This window comes from Vulpes vulpes, chromosome 1 (genome assembly GCF_048418805.1).
Source record: "Vulpes vulpes isolate BD-2025 chromosome 1, VulVul3, whole genome shotgun sequence".
Classification (NCBI taxonomy): domain Eukaryota; kingdom Metazoa; phylum Chordata; class Mammalia; order Carnivora; family Canidae; genus Vulpes; species Vulpes vulpes.
The window spans coordinates 170,377,813-170,391,661 of NC_132780.1; the positions used below are offsets into that span (position 1 = coordinate 170,377,813).

General features: G+C 33.8%; 1 long non-coding RNA gene across 1 annotated transcript in view; it reads left to right on the forward strand.

Annotated features, from left to right (window-relative positions):
• Positions 1 to 13,849, forward strand: part of LOC140595363 (uncharacterized) — a 484,426-nt gene that overhangs the window by 296,300 nt on the left and 174,277 nt on the right. The window contains exon 3 of the long non-coding RNA XR_011996929.1: positions 9,756 to 9,821. This is a non-coding gene — a long non-coding RNA (uncharacterized lncRNA). The remainder of the gene's footprint in view (positions 1 to 9,755; positions 9,822 to 13,849) is intronic.

The following is a 13,849-nucleotide window of genomic DNA, read 5'->3' on the forward strand; positions in this document are numbered from 1 at the left end:
GAGAAGGTCATTGAGGTTATCTTCCAGCAATTCCATCTCCAGTTACATGGTTTTCTAGCCTTAACTTGAGCACTTTCAGGAACTTGGCACTCTATTTCTAAGAGAATTCTTTTTAGAGTTAAAAGGTTTTATTCTTATTACTCTTCTTTATTAACATCTATCTGCTAGTCTTAGATATGTTCTTCTATGGCAAAACTGGTTGTCCATGAGACAATACTTCTAATTTTTAAAATTAATTCAAACAGTTAAAAATGGACTTTAAATGTTTGTTGCTACATTTTTTCTAATTTATGCCATTTTTCCTAAATATTCAATTAATATAATTAACATACACTATTAGAATTTTGTACCTCTCATCTATGTTTCCCCACATAAAGCTCCCTTAATGTCAGTATAATATTGCTTTATTATTTAGATGATATTCCCTACCCAGTGTTCTGTATTCTAGACTAAAAGTTTTTAATTCTCAAATGAGTCCCATTACTCAGGTTTTGGATTCTGCTCTATTCTGGCTGTTCTCAGGAAACTCCCTTGTTTGCCAATGTCTTTCCCAAAGTAAACTTTCTAGAATCAGATATGATGTTGTAAAGCCGGAATCATAATAATAGAAAACAGTTCTGTAATTCTCCTGAATTTGATACCATGCATAGAATGAGAAAGTCACAGGCTTAGGCAATTGTGTGACTTCCTCCACATTTCTTAGCTATTGAACTATAATGCTGGGACCAAAATCTATCACACAGTGATTTAGCTTAAAGTCTAACTTTCATGCCAAATATTGGGTTCTAATTTCAAAGGCAGGTTCAAAACTGCTATTAATTCAGGGCTCTCTAATTTGTAGCTAGCCTCTTAATCCAAGTGAGAATTTAGCAATTGCACTTATTATTCTAGTTGGTTGACCTAGCTGAGATAATTTTGTTGTTTAAAAGAGTACATTATACCTTTTAGCCAAGTGTGATTAAAATGTAAAACAGGAGCAAATCTTGTGGCAGGCCAGTGATGAACATTCTCTTGATCTACAGGACACTATTAATCATTAATGCAATGCAGTTATAATCTGGCATATATTCACCCAATAACTCTATAAATCTAACCTATTTACAAAATTCTACTAAGGTATTATAACTGTCAAAATGCCTTGCCTAAATAAATTCCATTATATATGATTTATTACCCTAATCAAACAGTAGAGGAATTTGGTTTACTATGATTTGTTTAAGTGAAAAATTTTCCTTATTAAAGGACTCTCTTCCAGTCTTTTCTTGACATTACAGCCCTTTCTCTCTCATTGCTCATCTTCTTGTTTAAGAAATATCTATAAATCTGTTTGTAGTGTTCCTATTATTTTTCACAGTCTCAGTTTGTTCTGAGCTTTATTCTCATAGACACTATTTTTATTTTTATTTTTTATTTATTTATTTTTTCATAGACACTATTTTTAGAGGTGGATGTCACTCTTGTATGTTTATTTCTCCTTTGGTGATTTTCCATCCATCTGTGGCACATATCTTTGAAAGGATTGCCTTTGATAAACTGATGCATTTTTAGTGTCTACATTTATTTATGCTATTCTGAAAGCAAATATCAGGGCTCTGGATTAGGGATAGAGTATTTCTTGTAGCAATAACGTTAATTCTCTGTGTCCTATTCTTCCCCCTTTGAGTGATGCAGTCAGAGCCAGATGGACCATATATGTGCAAAGGAATATTTTACCCTACAGGATGGGAAACCCAAAATTATGAATGTGGGAGTTTAAAAGGCTATACAGTACTCTCTTCCTGAAAAAGGGAGAAAAATTGCTCCCTAATGGTAGTTCTTATTGCTATCCTTGGTCCACCTTACAAAATAGGCATGAAGGGTTGGAGGATGCAAATAGTTGGCCTTTTAGTGGTCATTTTAGGTCATTAAATTGTGAAAAATCCCATCTAGAACTGATGGAGAAGACACTGCATTTCCTATACAGAATAGGACTTTGTAGTGAACACAGCAAATCGATTGGATTTTGAATTGTTTTCTTGGGGATAGGGTACAGAGTAATATTTTGTAGTGAGAGAGATAGATTGTAGAAACATGGCTGCCTACCAAAAAACATGTTTCCTCTTCCATATTATGAAGTTGTCATGGGAAGCGAAAGTCAAAATTTCCCACACTTTCTTGCATCTAGCTGACCAGTTCTATCTACAAGATGAGTGAATAAGCCTTGGATTGCTTCCATGTCTGGGCTATTAAATGTCCCTGACTTTCTCCTTCACCTTCCACCACCTAATTTTCTCCATTTCAGCTAGCTAGAATGGAGACATTTTCCAGAGTGATCTTAGAAGCCATCTATTAAAGATAGCAGGGCCTCCTTCAATTTAACTCTGAAAGATGGCATGAAAGAGGGCTATTCAGCTGACAAACCCTATGTGTTATAAAAGCAAGAACTAAGTTTCTGTTTGTTGGAGTGATTCTACATGTATGAAGTTTCTGTTGTGTTGGAGTGATTATACATGCATGAGGCTATGTTACTTCCTCAGATGACATTCCTACTCATATATTACCTATCTTAAGGCCTGGGCACATAAAAGGTGATCACTGATTATTTTTTGAATGAGGTAATCAATATATAAATATATTGAGTTTTTACTTTCAATACATTTTCTTCCCTAAAATTTTACCCATTAAAGTCTATTCACAATTTGGATGTATTCTTACCCAAACATTTTCTATTTGTTATGTATACTCAGTGAGGTTTCTGTTTTTCTTTCAACTCTGAATACAATAAATCTATTATGACCTTTTTCTAATTTTATTGCCTCTGGACAGTTTCTCAGAAGTGTTACACACACACATAAACACACATAAGCGCACACACATCATAGAGAAGTAGAATTCCTGGAATTAGCAGGGAAAAAAGAAACCTGGAATTACCAGTTCATTCTTTTATCCTCTGAAGAAAATTAATGTAGTCTTAAGCCACTGATGATGTGATGGTCTTTCTTTTTAATATGATAAACATTGAAGGTTGTTGACATTTTGACTAAGAATTTATTTGGTTCTTTACAAAAATATCTTAGGTCTTTTCTCATTTCATTCTTTTGGCTCAAGCTAACGATGAATTGGCCACAGGTAGTGGAAAAGGGTTTTCCTTTTTGTCCCTAGTTCTGTGTTTGGTTCAGTGCATTTCTAGAGTCTAACTCCTTCACCATATGGGCTCAGAACCCTCCTAAGAACTAAGAATATAGGAAATGAACAATACAATGTATTATTACATAAAGTACTGACACATTTTAACTTGGAAACTTGTGAGATTTATTTTTCATTAAAGCAAAAAGACTTCTTTCAACAGATCTTCTATTTCAAGCCACATGCAAATTATCATGTCCTTATCATCAGAGTTTAAATGATCAAAGTTGACCATGAGGCCACATTCTTGTAATTCATGTTTTCAAAAGAAGCAAATCTCAAGTCTTTGAAATTTTGGAGTATCTGAAATAATGGTAAAGTTTGAGATGAGAAGGTGGAGTGTGTAACTGTAAATTAAAGCCCTTTATGGGATGTAGAAGATTCTTATTGTACAGCAGAAGCATCATGGAACAGATTCATTCATTAAATTATTTGTGTGTATGTGTGATTTGTTTAAAAGTTTTTACTGGATATGAAACTTTCATTTTAGTGCAACCCAAAGAAAGCTCAAAAAATAAGGATTTCTAAAAACTATTTCATGGAAACAAAAATCATTCTTGTATATTAAAATAGATATCTTCCAATAAAAATGGTCATTTTCTCAGTAGGCTTACAAAGCTAGTCAAGTCATAGATTCACATGAGAATTTGCTAAATACGAATATCCCAAATTTCAGCTATTGAGCATTTTTAGTAAAGTTCTGGGCAACATTTAACATCCAGTAAATGACCAATTCTCCCAGTTTGCTTAGGACTGGTCATGATGGTCTTAACATTCTCCTCAGCTTGACTATACTGCAGATAGATTTTTCTCTGACTCTAGGCCCGGACCTTCTTTCTTAGAGCAGCTACTTTAGAAAACTTTCCATTGTAATTTTTCTCTGCCTCTTTGAGATGATACATCTTCTAACAGCCACTTGATAGTTTCACAATCCAGGAAAAGCTTTCTGAGGGACCCGAGAGTTGTCTCTTTGATAAGTAACCACCAGGAAAGATAACACTATCTCTTAGTTTTTGTGTGGAGGTAACCTAACTTCAATAAATAACAACTAGCAAACATAGATGGCCTAATCTCATTGACCAGTTTTCTTCCTAATGTCCCCCAATACTTTCCCACTAGCTTAGTCCAGAGCTTAAAAACCCTTCAGTAAAGATTAATTCATTCTCTCTCCCCTATTGCAACAGTATTGAATAAGGTCTTCCTACTTTAACTCCATCTGGTGCATTTTTCCTTTGATAGGACTTTCCCGGTATTAAAAATCCAAGTCTCTGGAACCTTCTCACTCCCTGTGACAGTTAGGCATGCTTCTTAGCATAACCCTTTAGTCAATTTATTCGAAAGTTCTGAAGCCTGCCATTCTCTCAGAAGAGCAGGAGTTGTCAAAGACCATACTGTTGTGCATGAGGGTCTGCACACTGTTATTCTGCTGGATATTATTTTAGGTGTACAATCAATATTTGTAAAATAGAGATCATTCAACAAGAATATAGACACACTAAAGTAATTGCAGCATTTGCCTTCATTGTTAGATCCATGCAGAATACAGGATGACCCTGTTCATTTACTCATTCATTCATTAATTTATTCACCTATACATTCAACAAATAGTTACTGAAAGCCTCCTATTTGTCAGCCTAACAGACTTTGTCCCTGACATTTAGTAGTTTACAAACTAGAAGAAGAAATAGCACTGATTCAAAAAAACAACAAAAGCAATAATCCTCTCTCTCTCTCTTTTTGTCTGCGTCTCTGTCTCTGTCACTCTCTCTCACACACATAATTTAAAATGTGGAAAGTCCTCTGGATAAATTTAGAAAGTGATATGAGAGAATGTAAGGAGGTATTGACCATAATTTCCTATTTTCACCCTTTACAATCTTTTAAAAGTTCTAAAACTCTTAAGAAGACTTGAGATTTGCTTTTTAAAATAATTGTTCAAGTATTGTCCTGGATGTCATGAGGTAGTCCAATATATTTCTGTCAATATACCAAATTGTTAAGAAGGAAAAAACATGTGTATCTACTGCGGCTTTTACACTAGCTACCATAAAAATAATTTGGCATATGTTGGAAACCATTTTTGGTATCCCGAATTTCAAAGATTTATTTATAATATTAAATAATGAATTTTAAATTCATGTTTTAGAATATGAAGATGAGTCCTTTGGGAGGGGTTATCTTGTGGGCTAACAGACCTCACATGGCCAAACAGATGGAATTTTGCTACAGAAATCAGTTTTTCCTAACATTCTGGGAAAGAAAAAGTGATTACTATTCCAAGTAATACAGGAGAAAGAATGATATGGCCATGTCTGACTAAGATTTGTGGTTGGGAAAACAGGCCACTTCTATGTCTTTCTTTTGACAGTAGAATGATAGTTCAGTTTGAGTGTGTGTGTGTGTGTGTGTGTGTGTGTATTTCACCTATGGAGTGCTATCTTTAAATGAGTAGATAGATCTAGAGCTACTATGTTCTTCCTATCACTATTAGATTAGAATTTAAGATGCTGACAAATGACTGGAAAAAAAAAAAGTTTTCCAGCAATGTTTTCCAGTTCTTCTATCTTGGTATTGGTTAATCTAGCATGTTTTATTCAACCTCGCAGAGGTTCTTTGTGGGGTCACCAGATAGGATTCAATTAAAAATTTATGACATACTTTAGCAGAGGGATCAGCTAACAGGATGTATGGTTCACAATCAGCAAAATTACTATATGCCTGAACATCTGTTTGTCAAGTGCAAGCCTAGGATATGGATGTGAAATTATTGTTTGCATTGGCTGGATTACTTTAATTGCAAAAAACAGAAGACTCAACACAAACTTTTATAATTAACAACTACAAATGGATGTATTGACTACTTTAAGTTAGCAGTCCAGATAAAAGATGCTTATGTGATTTGGCACAGTGTATAAGTCACTACCATCTCATTTTTTTTTTCTCTTTCTTTGCTCCACCTTCCAAGGCACTAGTGTTTCTTTTTCATTTCTACATGGTGGTCCTTTGATCTTCTTTTATGATAACTGCAGTCCCACACCTCATATTATCTGTTCAGTTTATGCAGTGGAAGAAAAATTCTACTTCCCTGTGGTCTTCCTGGCTTGAACTAGCTTATAGGTCATTCTTACATACCAAACCATGGTGATGAGATCATTTGACTAGATTAAGTCTGTCAGGCCCACATCAACAACATTGCCATTACACTGTGGGGGAAGTAAACTCCCTCTCCAAGGAAAATCACTAGTTTTGATAGAAGACAGAGGAAACAGACCTTTTGCATTCTAACGCTTGGAAGCAACCACTAACAATCCCTGTATAATTTACACAAAAACTGATTAGCGTTCAAATAGACTTTCCACATAGCTCATGGACACCAAAATGATATACTTTTCATATTCTTTCTTTTGCCCACTCACTCACTGCTTTCCAGAAAGAACTCTAGGATTATTCTCTGGGTTTGCTGTACTCCTTCCCTCTAATATGCTACTTCTCTTATCCACCCAAGGTTCTCCAATCTCCCTGAACTAGTCATTGACATACATTGAACGCCTATTCTTTTATTTACTCACATAGTAGCATTTGATGGTCTATCAGTTAAAACCTCAGTGACCCATTATAACTGGACTCCACACTATTACCTAGAAACTACTTTTCTTTCTCTTAAGGATACAGTTTCATAAGCCATAATTATCAATATTTTTCTGGGAAGGGAGGGAATTTATTTTTACCCAGTCCTAGAAAAATATTTCCATTTTATAAAAATAATGATTCCTTAAAATGTTAACAGAGAATAGTAAAATTAATTTGAGTTTAACTTTCTACCCTTTTATAACATTACTAAGCTATATCTTTGGTAAGAAGAGAAGCAGAGAGAACAGAAGGCTGTGAGTTACAAATTCATACTAATTCTTCTTAATTTTCCTATTTTCAGAGAAATGAACTAAAACATAAGATGATAGTGGTAATAGTAAACATGCATATAGCATCTATTATGTGTCAGGCAATGTTCATACATGTAATTATTTAATTCTCATAATAGTTCTAAAATGTAGGTAATATTATTATCCATATTTTAAATAGAACTATATTACAGAGTAGCCAAGCAACTTGCCCAAGGAACATAGCTAACAAGTGGCAGAATTGAAAAGGAAATGTAGACAGTTTGAATTCAGAATCTGTGTTTTTACTTTGAACACTACTATGCAGTGGAAGAAAAACTATGAATGATTAAATTTTCTGAGTTGACGGTAAGCCAAAAAGTGACTTAGATGAAATGATAAAACATATGTTCAGAAAGATGTTTTATTTGTTTTATTCTTTCTATAAGAGATTAGGACTCAGAATGAGCCTATTCAGGGAGAATCTGAGGCTTTTGTTGACTTTTATAATAATTCTAGGGAAATCAACTAACTATGTGTCCCACCTGGTATATGAAAATGAAGGTGGGATCATTGAGTTTCAGAATGTGATGGACTTTCAGCCCTTTAGTCCAATCCTCTCTCATTTTTATATCATTTCTGTGAGTCTCCCCTAGGGGTTCTCTTTATTTTGTTGTGATCAAAACTTAAGTCTTGGTTAAAAATCTTGGGAAACAGATAGAAAATAAAGAGAATTGGTCTTTTAATAATTCTTAGAACTCAACTGAAATGGACTCCACAGAAAAAGTAGAAGTAAATTAGCTTACATTATATGCTATTTACTTTTGTTTATCTGCCTAAATGTGTATATATCTAATAACTGTCTGCTACTAAACTTCTGAATAACTTGGATAAATGTTTTGGGCTTAGAAGAAAAAAGAATTAATGTACATAGGAAAACATCGAGCATCATGATTTTTATGAAAAACAGCTGATTCTATTAGACATAGGAAATACTTAAGGGATACATAAAATCTGCTATGTGTATTTTTTCAATAATTCAGAAACTAAATTTCATCATATGATAAAATAAGCCTTTTATTTTTTAATGTAATTGTTTAAATGATTTCTGTCTTCTAGTTATGTGTCTACCTATTTAACAGGCATACATCCTAAAGATTTGAAGTTTCATGTTTATATCTGGAAATAAATCTTTAAGTTGTATGTTGATACTGAAAAACTTGAATTGCATCACTAACATTACCAGATGGTTGGATTTACTCCATACTTAATAACTTCTAAAACCCATGAAGTTAAAAATTCCTGTCATATTTTATATTAATTTTAACTTTGTGTGAGTCTTAGAAATATCCATAGCACCAAATCAACGGAAATTTCTCATTTGTATAATTCAAAGAATATATTTAATTTATTGATGACATTAATACATCCACAAATGTAAAATAACTACCCCTTTGTCCCTTGAATTCACCTGCCACTCTCTAGAAATGTTTCTTTGCTCACAACTATTGTACTATCAGTCAATAAACATTTTTTTATCTGAGGGCTGGAAATAATCTTCAAGGTTTGTTTATATGTTGGCCTCTTCTTACTAGTGCACATATTATTAAATCAGCACTTCATAAAGCAGACCCGAGCCAAAATTTTGATGTAAATGAGGTTGGTCTTTGGTTTTCTTCCTTTATTTTTATTTTGGGCTCTCCTGCTTTAGTGCATAATTCCTACACCCAAGGTTTTGAGGTTACCGAAGTTTTCTCTTGATCACTTAACTGGACCTACTCACCACCCCAAAAGCAGTACTGCCCCTTCTGTCTTCACCTTGCATCCAGCAGACCCACGTGTTTCTCCCATTACCTGGCTGAGATTTTTTTGGCCAGATACTCTCCTGAATCTCTTTACTTAAATTATTGTCAGGCCAGGTCTACCCCATGTCATCCTTACACAATCAGTTTCTTTTGCTCTCAGATCAACACTTTACCTTTTTGTCTTATTCAGTCGTGTTGTTTGAACCCATCATTGGTCAGAGTACTCCTGAATTTCAATTTTGTCATTTGATATTTTAGATATTACCTTCACCTTTATTCTTTATACAGTTTTAATCTTCATGGCTTCTATGCTGTCATACAAAATTCTTTACAGGAAAGAATGAATAACCAAGCCCAATGTGGAATACCCATAAACACTGTGTTCTAGATTGACTTCTATCCATTTTTAATATCACATTTGGATTTGGAACATCAGCCTGTTGAATATAGACTCAGTAAATCATATTACCTAAGCTTCTCCAAAGTAATATCACAATTTGCTTACAGAATTTAAGTCTCACTGTATGGATAGTGTTCCCCGAATTACCAGCTTATATGATATTACAATCCCTACTAGACACAGAAATTCATCTTTCTCACTCTAGATCAGAAGGCTTTACATTTAATAAGTGTTCAGAGAATGCTTATTGAGTGAGTGAAAATAGGTATTAGTTTGAATGTCATTAGTTATTCTTAATGATGCTTTTCTAAAGGCTTCACAAAGCACCTATATTTGCCAGTTTCCAGAATTCCAGGGTCCTCTGCAAATCTTCAGAGTTTTTGAAAATTACGACTTACAATCACATTCCCAATATTTTTTATGAGGATGTAATTGATTTGGGCCTAAACAACTGGACTTATTAAAGTAGTTATTGCTCTAATTTCAAATTTTTCTTCATTCTTTTAGCCCCTTTTTGTCAAGAAAGAAATTAAAGAACATTTTCCTTTGTGAAGACTACAATAAGCTCTTCAGGTACGGATACTGGTTCTTGTTTGTTGTTTCTTTGCAATATGAAGTTTTATGAGGTATTATGGACATCCTAATTTGCTTATGAAATTCAGCTTATTCTGAGCCTAACTTCCTCAACATTTTTCCTGTGAAATTTTTATTTGTGTGTTGTGTGTGTGAATCATTCTTGATGAGGGCATTTTACTTCATCTTATTTTAAAATGTGCCCATATGCAGGGCTGGTGTGAAACTATTTATGTAAAGTTCAGCTGCACTGATCAGTTATTGCTTCTGTTCTGATTGATAGGTGTCCATGCCATGCTATTTAATATTTTGGATAGAATTTGGCCTCTTTAAATAGAGAGCTTATAAAACACCTCCTTCATCAGCCATGTTATTTTTTATAGTTGGTGCATCTTTTTATTGCTTCCAATTCAGTAGCCAGAATTTTATTTCTTAGAGGCTCATATTTCCCTAAGGCCACCTAACATAGTATTGGGAACTTCTTAAATATAAAACATTGTGCTAGGAATTAAGGAAGAGCAACATAAGAACACTTTTTTTTTTTTTCCTTATAGTCTTTGTGATTTAGGTCATGTTTATAGTTATATTTCAATTTTCAAAAATTACAATGTAAATATAAATTCACATCTGTATTTTTAGAATCTAGATTATGTTTGATATGTCAACTTTTTGTTCAATATTATGAAAGGTAATGTAGCAGGATGGGTTTCTTTGTATATTTATTTCTGGTACTCTTCACTAAAAAGGCTTTCATGTTAGTTATGTATAAAGTAGTAACTATAACTTTTCCTTCTCCAAATTTCTGAGACACTCCTTTTATTATAGCCAAATGTTCCCTACTATAATTAATTGATTTATTAAGTACCAACAGAATACCTATACTAAATATCAGACCTAATACTTGGGTACTTGGTTTAGAAAAATAAATGAGATAACAACCTTACATTGGTAATCCCAGCATTTATTATTTATTGTGTGGCTTTTCCAATGAGATAAATATATTTTCTTTTTCTTCCTCTTTTACTTATGTATTCTTTTGGAACTAAGGAAGCACTGTTTCTAAACTTCATATCACAAAGTATAGTAGAATATTAAAAATATTTTCCACATGTAATTAAGATTGTATGATCATTGTATTTGCTGTGGTTCTCAACTACTGAATACCCATCAAACTCTATTGAGAAGGTTTGTTTGTTTGCTTGACTGTTTGTTTTTAAATTATAGACTCAAGAATTCTACTTCAGATCCACTCGCTGGATTGAAGTATCAAGGAGGTTGATGTACAGCAATAGATGATCTCTTAAAAGCTCTGCAGTTAAGTCTTACAAGCATCCAGGGTTGAGAACTGTTGCATATATGCACTGTGAAAAATTTCAAACTTTATGCATTAATAGACCTTCTTCTCAGTTATTTACTTCTAGAAATGGCTAGATATATTATTAATGCTCTATTTCCTAGATGTTGTCTTTTAGAATATTTGGTTTTAGAGTTTTTTTTTAAGATTTTATTTATTTATTCATGAGAGACACACAGAGAGAGAGGCAGAGACACAGGCAGAGGAAGAAGCAGGCTCCAAGCAGGAAGCCTGACGTGGGACTTGATCCCGGAACTCCAGGATCACGCCCTGGGTTGAAGGCAGGTGCTAAACCGCTGAGCCACTCACGTTTCCCCTGGGTTTAGAGTTTTAATTGACATGATTCTTCTCTATTCTTAAGATCTCTGATTCTGTTGTGAAAGCCTTTTGAGTTACCTTTAAATATTTTAAAAGTCTAATATTACTTTTCTTTATAATGGTTTCTATAGATAATGATTGTCTTCATGAATATTTAACCAAAGAAAAGTAATAAACTAAGATAATTCTTTTCATATGATGATTCATATGGCATCTTTTTTGGGGGTAAATAGTATGTCTATTAAAAGGAATTAGACATTATTTTATTTTATTTTTTTATTATTTTTTAAAGATTTTATTTATTTATTCATGAGAGACACACAGAGAGAAGCAGTGATACAGGCAGAGGGAGAAGCAGGCTCCCTGCAGGGAGCCTGATGCGGGAATGATCCTGGGACCTTGGAATCTAGACCTGAGCCAAAGGCAGAGCTCAACCACTGAGCCATCCAGGCGTCCCAGGAAACAGTATTTCCAAAATGATACCAGGGCCCTGGGATAGAGTTCTTTCTTCTTTTTTAAGATTTTATTTATTTATTCTCTTTATTTACCTCTCTTAGAGAGAGATAGAGACATAGGCAGAGGGAGAAACAGGCCCCATGCAGAGAGCCCCATGTGGCACTCAATCCCAGGACTCCAGGATCATACCTTGGGCCGAGGGCAAGCGCTAAACTGCTGAGCCACCCAGGGATCCCCAAATTAGACATAATCTTAAAAGTATCTGTTAAACTCTTTCCAAGTGTCTAGAATCTCTTAAATAATAAAATGTGTTCTTTTTTATTGTGATTATAAACAGCATATCTGCTTAGAATGTAAATTACAAATTTCAAATACTTCATTGTGTATCTGGTAGAGTATTCTGGACCACACAGAAGATACTGGTGATAATAAATTGTTTCTTTTTCTTAAATTCAGTTTCATATTTATTATTAGATTTGAAATATAAGGGTTTTAGAAAAATGCCTTATCCACAGTGTAGATGCTGACCTGAAGAGTGGAATTTGAAACTTGGTTCTGTTAATTCATTACATGAATTGAATGCCCAAAGCTTTGTCTTTATTGATAGTAAGTAATAATAATAATAATAATATCAATCTCGCTGTTATTTTTAGGAGCTTCAATGGAATCATATAAGTTAAATTATCATGGTTATTGCTTGGCAAATGTCGGGAAACTTTTGAAAAATCTACTTCACTATTTAGTACAGTACTTACCATTATTGCTATTAGTTTGAATGAATAAATTCTCATAATCTTATTAGGAGACCAGGGTAGGTAAATGGTCTATTAATTTTATGAGCAAGGGGGAGAAGGCTCACAAAATATATTTTGTTAATTTTTCAGTGTGGGTGACTCGTAACCTTCAAACATTGCATTGTTGCACAAAATGACCTTCACAGGTCATTTCATAAATAGTACTTGAAGTGTGGTAGAATTGCGAGGAGTAAAATGGGTAACATTAGTCTGGCACGACATATCCTGTGGAATCAGAGTGTAACTTTTATTTTCTCATTTAGCTTTCATTGAGTGAAGAATGCAATTTCAACTGAGCACTGAATTGGAGATTCAAAGAACTGGGGTTTTATTACCAGCTCCATCACTGACATACAGTGGGCCATTAGGAAAAAATTACTTTTCTGCTCTGAACATCAGAATTCCCTCCTTTAAAATAGAAATAAATTTAGTGGCTTGGAAAATAATGTTGGATTTGGCAAATATAGATACACTCAATATTCTAGAGCATTTGATTTAATGAAATTCATGCTGTGTTCATAATGCAAAGAAACAGCAAGTATATATATATAAATATTGATGACGATGATGCAAGTAAGCACATATATAATGATGATGATGATGATGATGATGATGATGATGATGATAAATAAATAAACTACATAGGAAATTACATCAGTCAATGTAGCCATAGTTTTGAAATATGCTGTGTGGTGTTATGAATATGAAAGAACAAAATTATCTGTCCCCTTCAAGAGCATGGCTAACCATCCAAATTAACCCTTTCCAGTATGGTCCTAACTGGCATGAGTACTCAAAAAAGCTGACCTCAATGCTTATGTTGGATCTTGGTGTGTGTAGGCAGTGGTATCATTCAACATTTGTATGATTGAATATGTACTGGTGTATGTCAATATTTTGGAGGTCTCCAAACTGGGGATCAAGGAGGTGTATATAAAACAAGACAAAAATGGAGTTAGCTGCAGAAAGAGTAAGATAAAACAAGGCGAGGAGAGGAAAAATTTCCATCAACAATGAAGTGATTCTAAACCAGTCTTTAAACCCATCATGAAATTTTGGGAAGAACTATGGCCAAGAAGACATACAGAAGGTAGAGAGTTGGATAA